Genomic DNA, 13972 nt, shown 5'->3' with positions numbered 1-13972 from the left:
TTAGGCTGTTGCAGGCAAGGCCAGCATCCTTGGAGGAATGGATGTGAGACCTAATTAATATTGAATCTCATGACCATGATGATGCATAAATAAGAGAGGTGATTTTCCAAAGGTTTGAGGAATAACTAAAATGTCAAATGTTATAATTGTGGCAAACAAGTTTGCCTTAAAAGGGGTTGTAGACAGGGCATTCCTAGAAACAATTTTTTTTATAAGAATAATCCATTTCAGAAACCCTCCCTTTTGGATTATGCAGAAGGTGTGGAAAAGGTAGGCACTGAACTAATAAACATAGGTCAACAAGGGATATTCAAGGTAATCCTTTGCCATTGGGAAACTCCTTGAGGGACCTCTGGCAGGTCCCTATGCCAAATCCGGTTTGGTCATTTCCTCCCATCATGGAGGAAACTCCTTCCCAGAGCAATTAAAGAACCTAATGCCTATTGTAAGAAACCATACTGCTCTGGATAATAGAACAGCTATAGAAGAGAGAACAAAAAATTCAGAAGAAACCATAAATTGAGTATTTTGGCAAACTTCTATCAATGAACAAAGACCAAAATTAAAAATACAAATAAATGACATTGTCATTGAAGGTTTGGTAGACACAGGTGCAAATGTAACAATAATTTCATCACAATCTGGCTTTCAAATTGACCTTTTTAGAATACAAATGTTTAGTTGTTAGGAATCAGAACTTTATCTCAGGTAAAATAGAAAGCAAGATTGGTCAAATGTATAGGGCTAGAAGGACAGAGAGAAATATTAAGACCATATGTGGCTAACATAGTAATGAATTTGTAGGGACATGATTTGTTATAGCAATGGAATACACAGATTAACATTTCCCTGATTTTCAAAACAAATCGTAAATTAATGTATCTTTCTGGGAAATATTACAAGATATTATAAAGAACAGTAACCAGCCATTCAGGTTGTACAAGAACAGGGCACAACAGCTGCTGATCTTTCAAAGACATCAATAGCCCTACTTTTAAAAGAGTTGACAGACAAACTTGTATGAGTTAAGCAATGGCTCAGCATATTGAAGAATCAACCAGCCCTTGGAATTCTGTGTTTGTTGTTAAAAAGAAATCTGGAAAATGGAGAATGGTAACAGATTTAAGAGCTGTTACTAAGGTGATTCAGCCAATGGACTCTCTACAATCTGGAATCCTTTGCCTATTCTAATACCTAAAGGATGGCCTCTTACAGTTATTTATTTAAAAGATTGTTTTTCATTATACCTTTACAGGAAAAAGATAGAAAATTTGTATTCATGGTGCCTACTTATATTAATTATCATCCTGCTAGAAGATATCAATGGAAGATTCTCCCACAGGAAATAGCCCCACCCTGTGCCAATAGTTTATAAGTCATTGTAAATGATATGTAAGCAATTTTCTGAATCTATAGTTTACTATTGCATGGATGACATTTTACTACCTGATTCAAATGTAGATATTTTAGAAAGAATATTTGAAGAAGTAAAGAAAAATTTGCCTTGTTGGGGATTACAAATTGCTTCTAAAAATATGAAGAAGAGATTCTATTAATTTTTTAGACTATAAATTAGATTTGCAAAAATTAGACCTCAAGAGGTGCAAATTAGGAGAGATCAATTGCAGACTCTTAATGACTTCCAAAAATTGCTAGGAGACAATTCCCAACTATGGCTCACTATTGGGATAAAACCTGATGGACTGATTCGTTAAGCAAAAACACAGGTGGTAACAAGGCCTTAAACAGTCCCAGGGGATCATCAGACGAGACTGAGAGAGAACCGGCTTTAGTGGACGAGAAAGCACATGTGCATCGTGGGGATCCGAATCTTAACTGCGTTCTGGTCATATTATCCTCCAAACATTTTCCTACAGGAATTTTAATGCAGAGGGGAGATGTTATCTTAAAATGAATCTTCTTACCACATAAGATGAGTAAAAAATTAAAAATGTTTGTGGAAAAGGTCTCTGAGTTAATTATAAAAGAAAAATGGAGGCTTTGTCAATTAGCAGTAATAGACCCAGCAAAAATTATAATATCTTTTAATAATTATGGAATTGACAAATTATGGGAAGAAAGTGAACCCTGGCAAAGAGCTTGTAGTAATTTTTTGGGAGAGATTAACAATATTTGTCCTAAAAGCAAGAGAATTCAACTTATAAAGAGAACTAACTGGATTCTTCCTTGAATTATATGGGACACATCAATAACTGGAGTCCCTACAGTCTACACTGATGCAAATAAATCAGGAAAGCAGGTTACAAATCAAAAAATTTAAGTAAAGTGGATTAAAGTCCTTATGATCCTGTACAAAAGTCAGAATTATATGCTATTCTCATGGTAGTAAGGGATTTTAAAGAACCTCTCAACATAGTTACTGATTTACAATATGCCAAAGGAGTTGTGTTGTATATTGAAACCACTGAATTATACCAGATGATACAGATTTGACTTTATTATTTATTCAGTTTAAAGATACAATAAGTAATATGAATCATTCCATATATATATATATATATATATATATATATATATATATATATATATCACATCCAATCCCATACATATCTTCCAGGTCCTCCAGCGCAAGGTAATGCAGAAATTGATCAATTATTGATTGGAAATGTGCTGAAGGCCTCAGAATTTCACACAAAACATCATGTCGATAGCAAAGGTTTTTAAAAAAGACTTTTATATCAGATGGCAACAAGCCAAGAAAATTATAAGGAAATAAATGTTTTATATGTTTTTTTATACAGCCAAACACCACTTCCTGCAGGAAGTAACTCAAAGGACAATTAAAGGAATGAAATTTGGCAGATGGGTGTGTTCCATTTTGTAGAATTTGGAAAACTAAAATATATGCACCACACCATTGATACCAATTCAGGTTTTCAATGGGCAACTGCTGTGAGTTCAGAAACAGCTGATTCGGTAATCAGACATTTGCTAAATGTTATGGCCGTCATGGGTAAACCTATACTAATAAAGACAAACAATGCTCTAGTATATGTCTCTAAGAAAATGAAACAGGTTTTTGCTTATTATAATATAAAGCATATTACAGGTATACCACATAATCCTTAAGGTTATACAGTTATAATAAGATCAAACCAAACTTGAAAGGACATGTTAAATACACAGAAAGGGATGATAAATACCCCCAGAAATAGACTGCATAATGCTTTATTAACTTTGAATTTTCTAAACAATAATGAGAAAGGAACAACAGCTGTGGAGAGACATTGGATAGTAGAAAAAAACTACAGAATTAAATCAGCTGATTTACTTTAAAGATGTACTGACCTCAGAATGGAAACTGGGACACATGTTATGTTGGGGAAAGGGTTTTTCTTTTGTTTCCACAGGAGAAGAAAATCTATGGATACCATCAAAATTGATAAAGTTTCTATTTGAACAAAAGACACCTCTTAATTAGGAGAGATGATAGTTCATCAAACAGCATGGTTGTTTATAAACTAAACCAACCTATAAAACTAACAAATGCTTTTCATTTGATCAGATATAACTTGCCAAAAGAGAATCTCCCAAAAGTTAGGGCTGGGGAAGGATTTTGTTTCTGTCTTTTCAGGAGAATAAAGGCATCCAGCTAAGGAATCTGAAGACCACTGGACAAATGAAACATCTGAAGAAAAGCACAAATCATCCAGAACAAAATATTTCAATAAAAGGAGTAAATTGACCTATTGGTATATTACATTTTCCACAGGATAAAATTTCATAAATCTCCCCAAACTTTGGATGATTGTCTAGGCAGTCAGCTGTTTCTGTCATTTCTCACATTTTTTGGAAATCACTTGCTCTCACTTCTGCTTACTCAATTAATATTATTTCCTTCTTGGGTCTCTGAGGGAATTTGAAGACTAGATCGTTACTGCTTTCCTTGTTTACCAGATGCAAGTAAATTAGGTACAAGAGTCTGGACTCACCAAGATAGGACAGATATGGTGTATTTTCTCTGAATTTGTCAAATGCAAATGGGATAGACATTGTTGATGCATTTATTGCCTCTATATATTGTATACAGTTATTGCACTTATTGCAAATAATTTTTCTTATATTAGTTATAGCCTTCTTTTTATTTTAGACAAAATGGGGGAAATGTAGTGATATTTCATTTGTATTTTAATAAATAAAACTTGCCTGAAGATCAGGATGCAAGACAGCCACACTAGTCAGTCATACAGGCCCGGCAGTGGTGGCGCACACCTTTAATCCCAGCACTCAGGAGGCAGAGACAGGCGGATGTCTGTGAGTTTGAGGCCAGCCTGGTCTACAACAGCTAGCTCCAGGACAGGCACTAAAGCTTTAGAGAAACCCTGTCTCGAAAAATAAAACAAAAAAGTAAAGGAACATAACAGCAAAATGACTTCTAATGACCTGCTATACTCATAGATCAGCGCCTCACTCAGCCGTCACCAGAGAAGCCTCTTCTTGCAGATGGTAACTAACATGAAGACTCATAACTAGACAGTGTAGGGTAAAAGGTCTGAACCCACTTCTGGGTTTGAAAACCTACCCAAAGCCACCAATACCTGAGCACAAAACCCCACCAATCCTTGGGCACAAAATACCACCAGTCTCTGAGCATAGTATCCCACCAATTCCCAGGCTTGGATCGGAATCTCAACAATCCCCATCCTGAAAATCTCCACCCTAGAAAACTCCTCTCCCAAGAAACTCTATATAAGCCTGTCTCCTGCTCAGTTCCCCACTGCTTCTCACCAGAGCAGAGGCAGCCCACCCTCTTGCGTCTTTCCCAATAAACATTTTGGGTGAGGTTTGTCGTGCAGTATGACTTTAGCTGGAATTTTCTTTGGGCCACCAATCAGCTCCCAAATAAAGACACCCAGAGACTTATTATTAATTATAAATGCTTAGCCTTAACTTAGGCTTGTCCCACTAGTTAAGTTAACTTAATTTAACCTGTTTCTATCCATCTACATTTTGTTTTGTTTTGAGGCTTTTTTTTTTAACCTTTCTTTTATTCTGTATGTCCTACGTACTACTGCTTCCTCAGTGTCCGGTTGGCTGACCCCTGGAGTCTTCCTGGCGTCTCTTTTCTTTCTTTTTCCAAGCCTAAATTCCTCCTTCTATTCACTCTTCCTCCCAGGAGGTCCTGCCTATCCCTCTACTGCCTAGCTATTGGACATTCAGCTTTTTATTAGATCAATCTTAGTCTTAGGCAGGCAAGGTAAAACAGCAACACATCTTTGCATAGTTAAGCAAATGCAAATTTTGCAACATATGACTTTGTGGTATTCCTTGGCTTCCTATTGCCAGGATAGCCTTCCCTTCAGAGGTATAACACTTTCATTGAGGATTTCTCCTCAGAGTTGTAACACAACAGTATGTGTGAGATACTTTGGAGAACTCATCTCTGAATGGGATGTCTGACTTCATCAAACAGTTCCCTCGGGACTGAGGGGTCTGTGGAAGAGGAGGTGGAAAGATTATAAGAGCCAGAGGTGATAGATGTCTCTAAGGAAACTGTGTCCTCCAGACACAAAAGGACAGATGTGCATATGAATTCAGAGAGACATGGGCAGCACACACAGTTTGAGTCAAATGGGACCCAGTGTTGAGAGAGAGAGAGAGAGAGAGAGAGAGAGAGAGAGAGAGAGAGAGAGAGAGAGAGAAGTGGATAGGGGTTCCCACCCCTAACCAAGGAGCTATCTGTAATTGATACCTGCTTCTAAAGAATCCTAGTCACTCTTCGTGGTAAGCTCATGCCCAGGAGGGCAACATAAAATGAACTCAAAGATATTTTTGTAGATATTTTGTCTTAGGTTGCTTTGCTATTCCTTCCTTCCTTCCTTCCTTCCTTCCTTCCTTCCTTCCTTCCTTCCTTCCTCCCTCCCTCCCTCCCTCCCTCCCTCCCTCTCTCTCTCTCTTTCTTTTTTTTCTTTTTTTTTTTGTCTTATTGGTCTTTTGTTTGTATATGTTGGTTTCCATTGTGGTTTGTCTTTGTATGTGTGCCTGTGTATGTTTCTAGATATTTGTTGTTGTGTGGTTTGTTTTTAAAGAGAGGAAAAAAAGGGCTTGGAGTTGGGTGGGTGGAGATGTGGGGAAAATCTGGGAGGAGCTGGGGAAGAGGAAAACTATGATCTAAATATATTGTATATTTTTTTCAATAAGAAAGAAAGTTTAAATTATTTAAAAATAAGGAAATTTGCAACTGATCGACTAATAAGAGTTTTAGGCACTACATCTATGTTAAAAGAAGGTATTGAAAATAGAAAATTAATATTAAACATTTAGAGATTATAGCAGAGCTAAAGATAAATATTGAAAAATGGAACTTTTTCCAATTCTCTCCTCTCATCTCTTTATGACTTTAAGCCCTCTTTCTTTATTTTCAAGTAAATAAAATTCTGTATATCAAAGGAAACAATTACTATGGCAAAACATGGAAGGCAAAGAGATCCTGTACTACACTTAAAATTTCCACCATGAAAGTGACCCTCTGCTAGGTAAGAGCTTGCTCTAATGACCCAATTCTGCAGAACAAGCTTTGTTCTGTCTTACATCTGGAAGGATATAAAATTTTAATTTTAATTTGGTTTATTTATTTTTTTGTCTGGGTATACCTTGATCTAGTTTAATTTTCATGTCCTTTCCTGATAATTGTTTTCATGTGATTGTAATTTCTGTATATGTCTTTTTTGTGGGGGGGCAGGGTCTCTCTATGTAGCCCTGGTTGTCCTGGAACTTACTATGTAAACCAGGCTGGTCTTGAAAACATATATATCCACTTGCCTCTGGCTTCCAAGTGCTAGAATTAAAGACATGTGCCACCCACCTGGCTGTTATATGTCACTTTATTTTTAATAAAGAAAAAAGCTAAAAAAAAGAACTGAATAACAAAATCTGTGGTCACTTCATCTATATAATATTTATTTTGGATTAAAATATTTTGCATGTGCAAGAGATATTTGTATGCATGTGGAGTCTAAAGGTTGTTGCCATGGTATTTCCTGATTGCTTTCCACCTTATCTACTGAGGTAGGGTCTCTCATTTGAACTCAGTTTGCTGATTCAGCTGTTCTAGCGAGCTAGCTCTCCACCCCCTGAGCACTGTGATACAGCTGGGCCACAAGGTCCTAGCGGCACATGTGAGGATGCTGGAGATCTGAACTCTGGTCCTTCTGCTTCTGCAACAAGCCCTTTACCTTGTGCCATCTCCTCAGCCTCATTATACATTATCTTACTTAGTTAGGGTCTCTATTACCGTGAAGAGACACTGTGCCATGGCAACTCTTGTGAAAGAAAACACTTAATTGGGGCTGGCTTACATTTTCAGAGGTTTAGTCCATTATCTTCATGATAATGGACATGGTGGCATGCAGGCAGACATGGTGCTGGAGAAGGAGTTGTGGGTTCTACATCTTGATCTGCAGGCAACAGGAAGTGAATTGTTTACCACACTGAGTATAACTGGAACAAGAGACTGCAAAGGTCATTGTCTCATGGTACCGCTTGTTCGTCCCGCCCAGAACTGTAATAATCACACAGAAACTGTATTAGATTTAATTAACTCTAACTTTTTATTGGCTAGCTCTTATATCTTAATTTAACCCATCTCTATTAATCTGTGCATCACCATGAGGTCGTGACCTACCAGCAAAGTTTCAGCATGTCTATCTCTGGCGGCGGATCCATGGTGTCCCCCTCAACTCTGCCCTTCTCTCTCCCAGCATTCAGTCTAGTCCTCCCTGCCTACCTAAGTTCTGCCCTATCAACAGGCCAAGGCAGTTTCATTATTCATTAATGGTAATTACAGCACACAGAGGGGATTCCCACATTAGTTCATCCCCACAGTGACACTTCCTACAACAAGGCCACACCTATTCCAACAAAGCCCACACCTCCTAACAGTATCACTCCCTTTGGGGGCCATCTTCTTTCAAACCACCACACACATTAAAAAAAAAACAAACAAAAAACAACAACTTGTTGTGATGAATGCAGAGACTCATGGGTGTCCAAGATGCAGAACACAAACAACAGACACAGGCACAGCCCTAAAAAGAGCACTTAGATCACCCTCGTGAAGATCAGGTCACATTGCAGACAAGGGGGAGGGAGCTGGGGAAAGGCTGCAAAATGGTATTCTCTGGACTAGATAAAACCATTGCAATTGCTGACTCCCAGCAACTGCAGTTACCTGCACTGGGTGCACATGAGACTGGTGCTATCTATAGTCGATCAAGGAAGGGGAAATGGCTCCTGGGACCCTACCCTTGATCTAGGTTTGTGCTTCTTTCAATTCTGGTAAAGAAACTTGCTGCCCCCACCCCCCACACACAATAGGTAGTAGTTAGTGAAGAAATCCTAAACTGGTCATAGTGCTAAGAATAAATGCCTGTTATGTGCTCAGCCCTAAAAAGATCACTTACATCACCCCTCCTCCCACTGTAAGGCTCAAGGAACATTGCAGAAGAGGGAACAGAAAGAATATAGGAGGCAGAGGGTGAGGGAGAGTGTGTAAAATGTTGTCTTCTGAACACGACATAGCTCTCGCCTTCATGAACATGTAACTATGGTTACCTGGATAGGATCAAACCCCTGAACACTGCAGTGTGGATGGGGGAGGGTCTTGTGCAGGCCTGCCCCTTGCTGAGAAGTCATTGTTAGTAGGCGGCTGCTGAGGCAGAGGGGACCAGTTTTCTTTGGGGGTGTGACTGTTGGTAGGGCTGCCCATGCTCTAGTGGCTGGCCTTACACCCATGAGAATATGGGCTGTACTAATTGAACTTCGTGGATTTTTTTTTTAAAGTGGGATTGTGGAGGTGGGAGAGAGAAATGCTGAAGGATGCCCGAGGGAGCAGGAGGGTGGCAAAGACAAGAATCTCCCTGGAACTTGCTGAGTAGAGGAATCTGTTGTCTGTCCATCCACCCTGGGCTGTGGTCCTCTCCAAGATGTCTGGGTCACATCTCCGGGTTTAGGTCCGCTCTGTGGTGGGAAGAAATCTCTGTTGATCCGTATGAGTTAGGGTTGCCTTGGCTCTTGGGCCTGGTCCCCTCTGCTTCTTTCCAAATTAGAGGAGGGGGTTGGCTGGGGTCTGAGCGAGCTAAGTGTGGTGGTAGAGGGGACCTCAGCTGGACAGAAGTATCAGGATGTTGGACGATCAGTGGTAGTTCCCAATTTCTGCTTCCGAATTTCCATGATGGTCTCCTTCGAGTCCTGGTACAGATGTTATAAGTCTTGGGCCTTGGGCTGGCTGTTCAGGTGTCTGTGTTCTTAGGGAGAACAGAAAATGGAACAAAAGAGCCAAGACTCAGAAAAGGTGAAAGCAGTTCACCGAGGCAAAAGCTTTCTTTTGGGGACTCTGGGCTGGTCTGTTATAGGCTCCTGGAATCTCCCCCCCCACCCCCAAGACAGGGTTTCTCTGTCAAACAGTCCTGGCTGTCCTGGAACTCACTCTGTAGACCAGGCTGGCCTCAAACTCACAGAGATCCGCCAGCCTCTGCTTCCTGAGTGCTAGGATTAAAGGCGTGTGCCACCTCCTGGTGAGTCTCTCCTCCTGATCCCTCTCTTTTCTTCCCCAATTTCCTCCTCCCCTCTCCCATCTCTTCATCTGCATGGTCTTTGGCTTTCAAAGATAAACAAAGACAGTGAGGTGGCACCCCAGCTCGTTCCAGTCCGATGCTATGTGGGCATCTTAGGGTTTTTATTGCTGCGAAGAGACACCATGACCACCCCAACTCTTTTTTTTAAATTAATTTATCTTACATCCCAACTACAGTTTCCTCTCCTTCCTCTCCTCTCCCTCCCTCCCCTATCCTCCCCTCTGCACCCCTTCACCCACCCCTCCTCTGTATTTGTTCAAAAAGGGCAGGCCTCTCCTGTGCACCAGCAAAGCAAGGCCTATCAAGTGCCATAGGATCAAGTACCTCCTTCTGTATTCAGGCTGAGACAAACAATCCAGCATGAGGAATAGGTTCCCAAGAGCCAGACAAAGCATCAGAGACAGACCCTGCTCCAATAGCCAGGAATCCTGCAAACAGACCAAGCTACACAACTGTCTCATAGAGGGCCTAGCTCAGTCCTAAGCAGGTTCCTTGGTTGTGACCACAGCAACTCTTCAAAGGGAAACATTCAGTTGGGGAGGCTTGCTTATAGTTTCATGGGTTCAGTTCATTATCATTATGAAGGGGAGCATGGTGGTGTGCAGGCAGATGTGGTACTGGAGAAGCTGGGAGTCCTACATCTTATAGGCAACAGGAAGTCGATTGAGACACTGGGTGGTGTCCTGAGCATAGAGAACCTCAAAGTCCACCCCCATAGTAAAGAACTTCCTCTAACAAGGCCATACCCACGCCAACAAAGCCACACCTCCTAATAGTGCTACTCCCTATGAGATTATAGGGGCCAATTAAATTCAAACTACCACTTTCCACTCCCTGACCCCCATAAACTTGTAACAATATTATAATGCAAAATGTATTTAGTTCAACTTCAAAAGTCCCCATGGTCTATCACTGTCTCAACAATCTTTAAAAGTCCAACGTCCAATGTCTTTTCTGAGATTCATGCAATCTCTTAACTGTAATCCCCTATAAAATCAAAATCAAAATGCCAGATCACATAGTCCAACACATAATGGCGCAGGATATATAGTAACGTTCCGAAATTAGGGTAGGAAGCATAGTGAGGAAATACTGGACCAAAGCAAGACTGGAAACCAGTTGTTTTTTCCTTTCCTTTTCTCTTTATGGTTCTTTTTATTTCTTTTTTATTTGTTCTTCTCTCATATATTACATCTGCAGTTCCCTCCCTCCACTCTCCCTAGTGCCATCCGCGCACCTTCCCCAGGTCCACTCCTCCTTCCCCTTCAGAAAAGGGCAGGTCTCCCAGAGATATCAACCAAAGATGGTTCTTCCTTCCTTCCTTCCTTCCTTCCTTCCTTCCTTCCTTCCTTCCTTCCTTCCTTCCTTCCTTCCTTCCTTCCTTCCTCCCTCCCTCCCTCCCTCCCTCCCTCCCTCCCTCCCTCCCTTCCTTTCTTCCTTCCTTTCTTTTTAATTGTTTTTATTGAGCTCTATCTTTTTCTCCCCTCCCCTCCCATTCTTTCCCCTCCCCATTTACCCTCTCCCACGATTCCAATGCTCCCAATTTACTCAGGAGATCCTGTCTTTTTCTACTTCCCATGTAGATCAGATCCATGTATATCTCTCTTAGAGTTCTGTTTGTTGTCTAGGTTCTCTGGGAATGTGAATTGTAGGCTGGTTTTTCTTCGCTTTATGTCTAAAAGCCACTTATGAATGAGTACATATGATATTTGTTTATCTGGGTGTGGGTTACCTCACTCAATATGGTGTTTTCTAGATCCATCCATTTGCCTGCAAATTTCAAGATGTTATTTTTTTTTCTCACTGTGTAGTACTTCATTGTGTAAATATACCGCATTTTCCTTATCCATTCTTCTGTCAAGGGGCATTTAGGTTTTTCCAGGTTCTGGCTATGACAAATAATGCTGCTATGAACATAGTTGAGCACATGTCCTAGTGGTATGATGGGGTGTCCTTTGGGTATATACCTAAAAGTGATTGCTGGGTATTGATGTAGGTTATTTCCTAATTATCTGAGAAATCACCATACTGATTTCCAAAGCAGCGGTACCAGCTTGCATTCCCACCAGCAATGCAGGAGTGTTCCCTTTTCCCAGCAACCTCGCCAGCATAAGTTGTCATCAGTGTTTTTGATCTTGGCCATTCTTACAGGTGTAAGATGGAATCTCAGAGCTGTTTGATTTGTATTTCTCTGATGGCTACTTTGGACCCTGAAGTCCAATCACCAAGGAGGAGTCGCCCTAAGAGACCACTCTCATACTGCAGTTGATGTAAAAGCAAGAGGATTTAATTCTGTCGTGACAGAGTCTTTCAGCATTCAAGAAGCCAAAAGACCCCGAACGACTGTTACAAGCTATTTTAAAGCAAAAAGCCATAGAAACAAGGCGGGGGAGCCTTGGGCTTTTTTTTTTTTTTTTTTTTTTTTTTTTTTTTACTATTGGGATTGGCTTATTCAAAGGGCTATTACCAATAATTGGCTGGAGAGTGGTTGCCAGATCAGGTAAGGTAAAAGGGAACATCTGAGGGTCACTTTGCTTCCTTCCCAGGGACTGAGTCAAAACACCTGTGGACATCTGTGGGCTATCTTGTCCCAATTCCAGGAACGGAGCTCTATTTGGAGAACACTCACAAGGACTCAGGGAGATGGAAAGTTCCCAACATTCTAGTACATGCAGGTGCAGTTGTTAGGTTCCTGGGGGTAGGGGGGGAAGCACTAAGGCTGAGAGGCCTCAGAGAGTTCTACAGCTAAGGATGTTGAACATTTCCTTAACTGTCTTTCAGCCATTTTAGATTTGTCTGTTGAGAGTTCTCTGTTTAGTACTGTACCCTATTCTTTTATTGAATTATTTATTTATTTTTGATGTCACGTTTCTTGAGTTCTTTGTATATTTTGGAGATCAACCCTCTGTCTGATGTGGGATTGGTGAAGATCTTTTCCCATTTTGTAGGCTGTTGTTTTGTCTTGTTGACCATGTCCTTTGCTTTACAGAAGCTTTTCAGTTTCAGGAGGTCCTATTTATTAATTGTTGCTCTCAGTGTCTGTGCTACTGGGGTTATATTAAGGAAGTGGTCTCCTGTGCCAACGCATTCAAGTGTACTTCCCACTTTCTCTTCTACGAGGTTCAATGTGGTTGGTTTTATGTTGAGGTCTTTGATCCATATGGATTTGAGTTTTGGGCACGGTGATAGATATGAATCTATTTTCATTCTTCTACATGTTGATACCAAGTTATGCCAGCACCATTTATTGAATTTGCTTTCTTTTTTCCATTTTATACTTTTTGCTTCTTTGTCAAAAGTCAGTTTGTAGATGTGTGAATTGATATCTGCATCTTCTATTCAATTCCATTGGTCCTCCTGTCTGTTTTTATGCCAACACCAGGCTGTTTTCATTACTGTAGCTCTGTAGTAGAGTTTGAAGTCAGGGATGGTGATGCCTCCAGAAGTTCCTTTATTATACAGGATTGTTTTGGCTATCCTGGGTTTTTTTTTTGCCTTTTCTTATGAGGTTGAGTGTTGTTCTTTTGAGGTCTGTGAAGAATTTTGCAAACATGGTTCTTAGAAGGTGAATGTGAATATCTCATTCCTTATTGCCTTCCCTAGTACTTCCTTCTGCCTGCAGGGCTTGTGACCTGCTCACTCTCCATCCTTTCCCTACAGCCCCAGCCTCATCTCTTGCGAATCCTCCCACTCTGCGGTGTGAACTCCTTATAGGGAACCAGAGAAACAAACCCCACAGTGGGAATTCACTTCACAAACTCAGTAAAAATAAGGGAAAACCCTCTAATAAGAATAGCTTACTGGGTGGTGGCGGCACACACCTGTAATCCTAGCACTCGGGAGGCAGAGGCAGGTGGATCTCTATGATTTCAAGGCCAGCCTGGACTATGAGGCCAGTTCTAGGACAGCCAGAGTGACTACACAGAGAAATTCTATCTTAAGCCCCCCCCAACAAAAAAAAAAAAGAAAAAGGGAAAGAAAAAAAGGTAAGAAGGAAGGAAGGAAGAAAGGAAGGAAGGAAGGAAGGAAGGAAGGAAGGAAGGAAGGAAGGAAGAAAATCTTGTATCCAGTTTTGGCTGGTACCCAAAGAGAGACTGGCCCTGCATGAGAATTATTTGAGGCTTATGTAGATCTTGAGCTATAACATCTCGCAAATGATGTCACCTGAATATCTCTTTGAAGTCCCAGCTCTGAGAGATGTTCTGAGCAATTAAACATGTTTTACAGAAACTCAGACATTTTAGACAAAACAGAGACACAGCCAATATTATCTCTAAAGCATGTCAGAACGGGGAGATTTATACTGTAGTGGTACGGTCACACATGTGCTCACAAATGTCACAGTTACTTTAACACCTCAGTTTTCTGCCAACTGC

The sequence above is a fragment of the Chionomys nivalis genome, chromosome 8 (genome assembly GCF_950005125.1).
Source record: "Chionomys nivalis chromosome 8, mChiNiv1.1, whole genome shotgun sequence".
Classification (NCBI taxonomy): domain Eukaryota; kingdom Metazoa; phylum Chordata; class Mammalia; order Rodentia; family Cricetidae; genus Chionomys; species Chionomys nivalis.
This window is presented reverse-complemented; position numbering follows the sequence as displayed.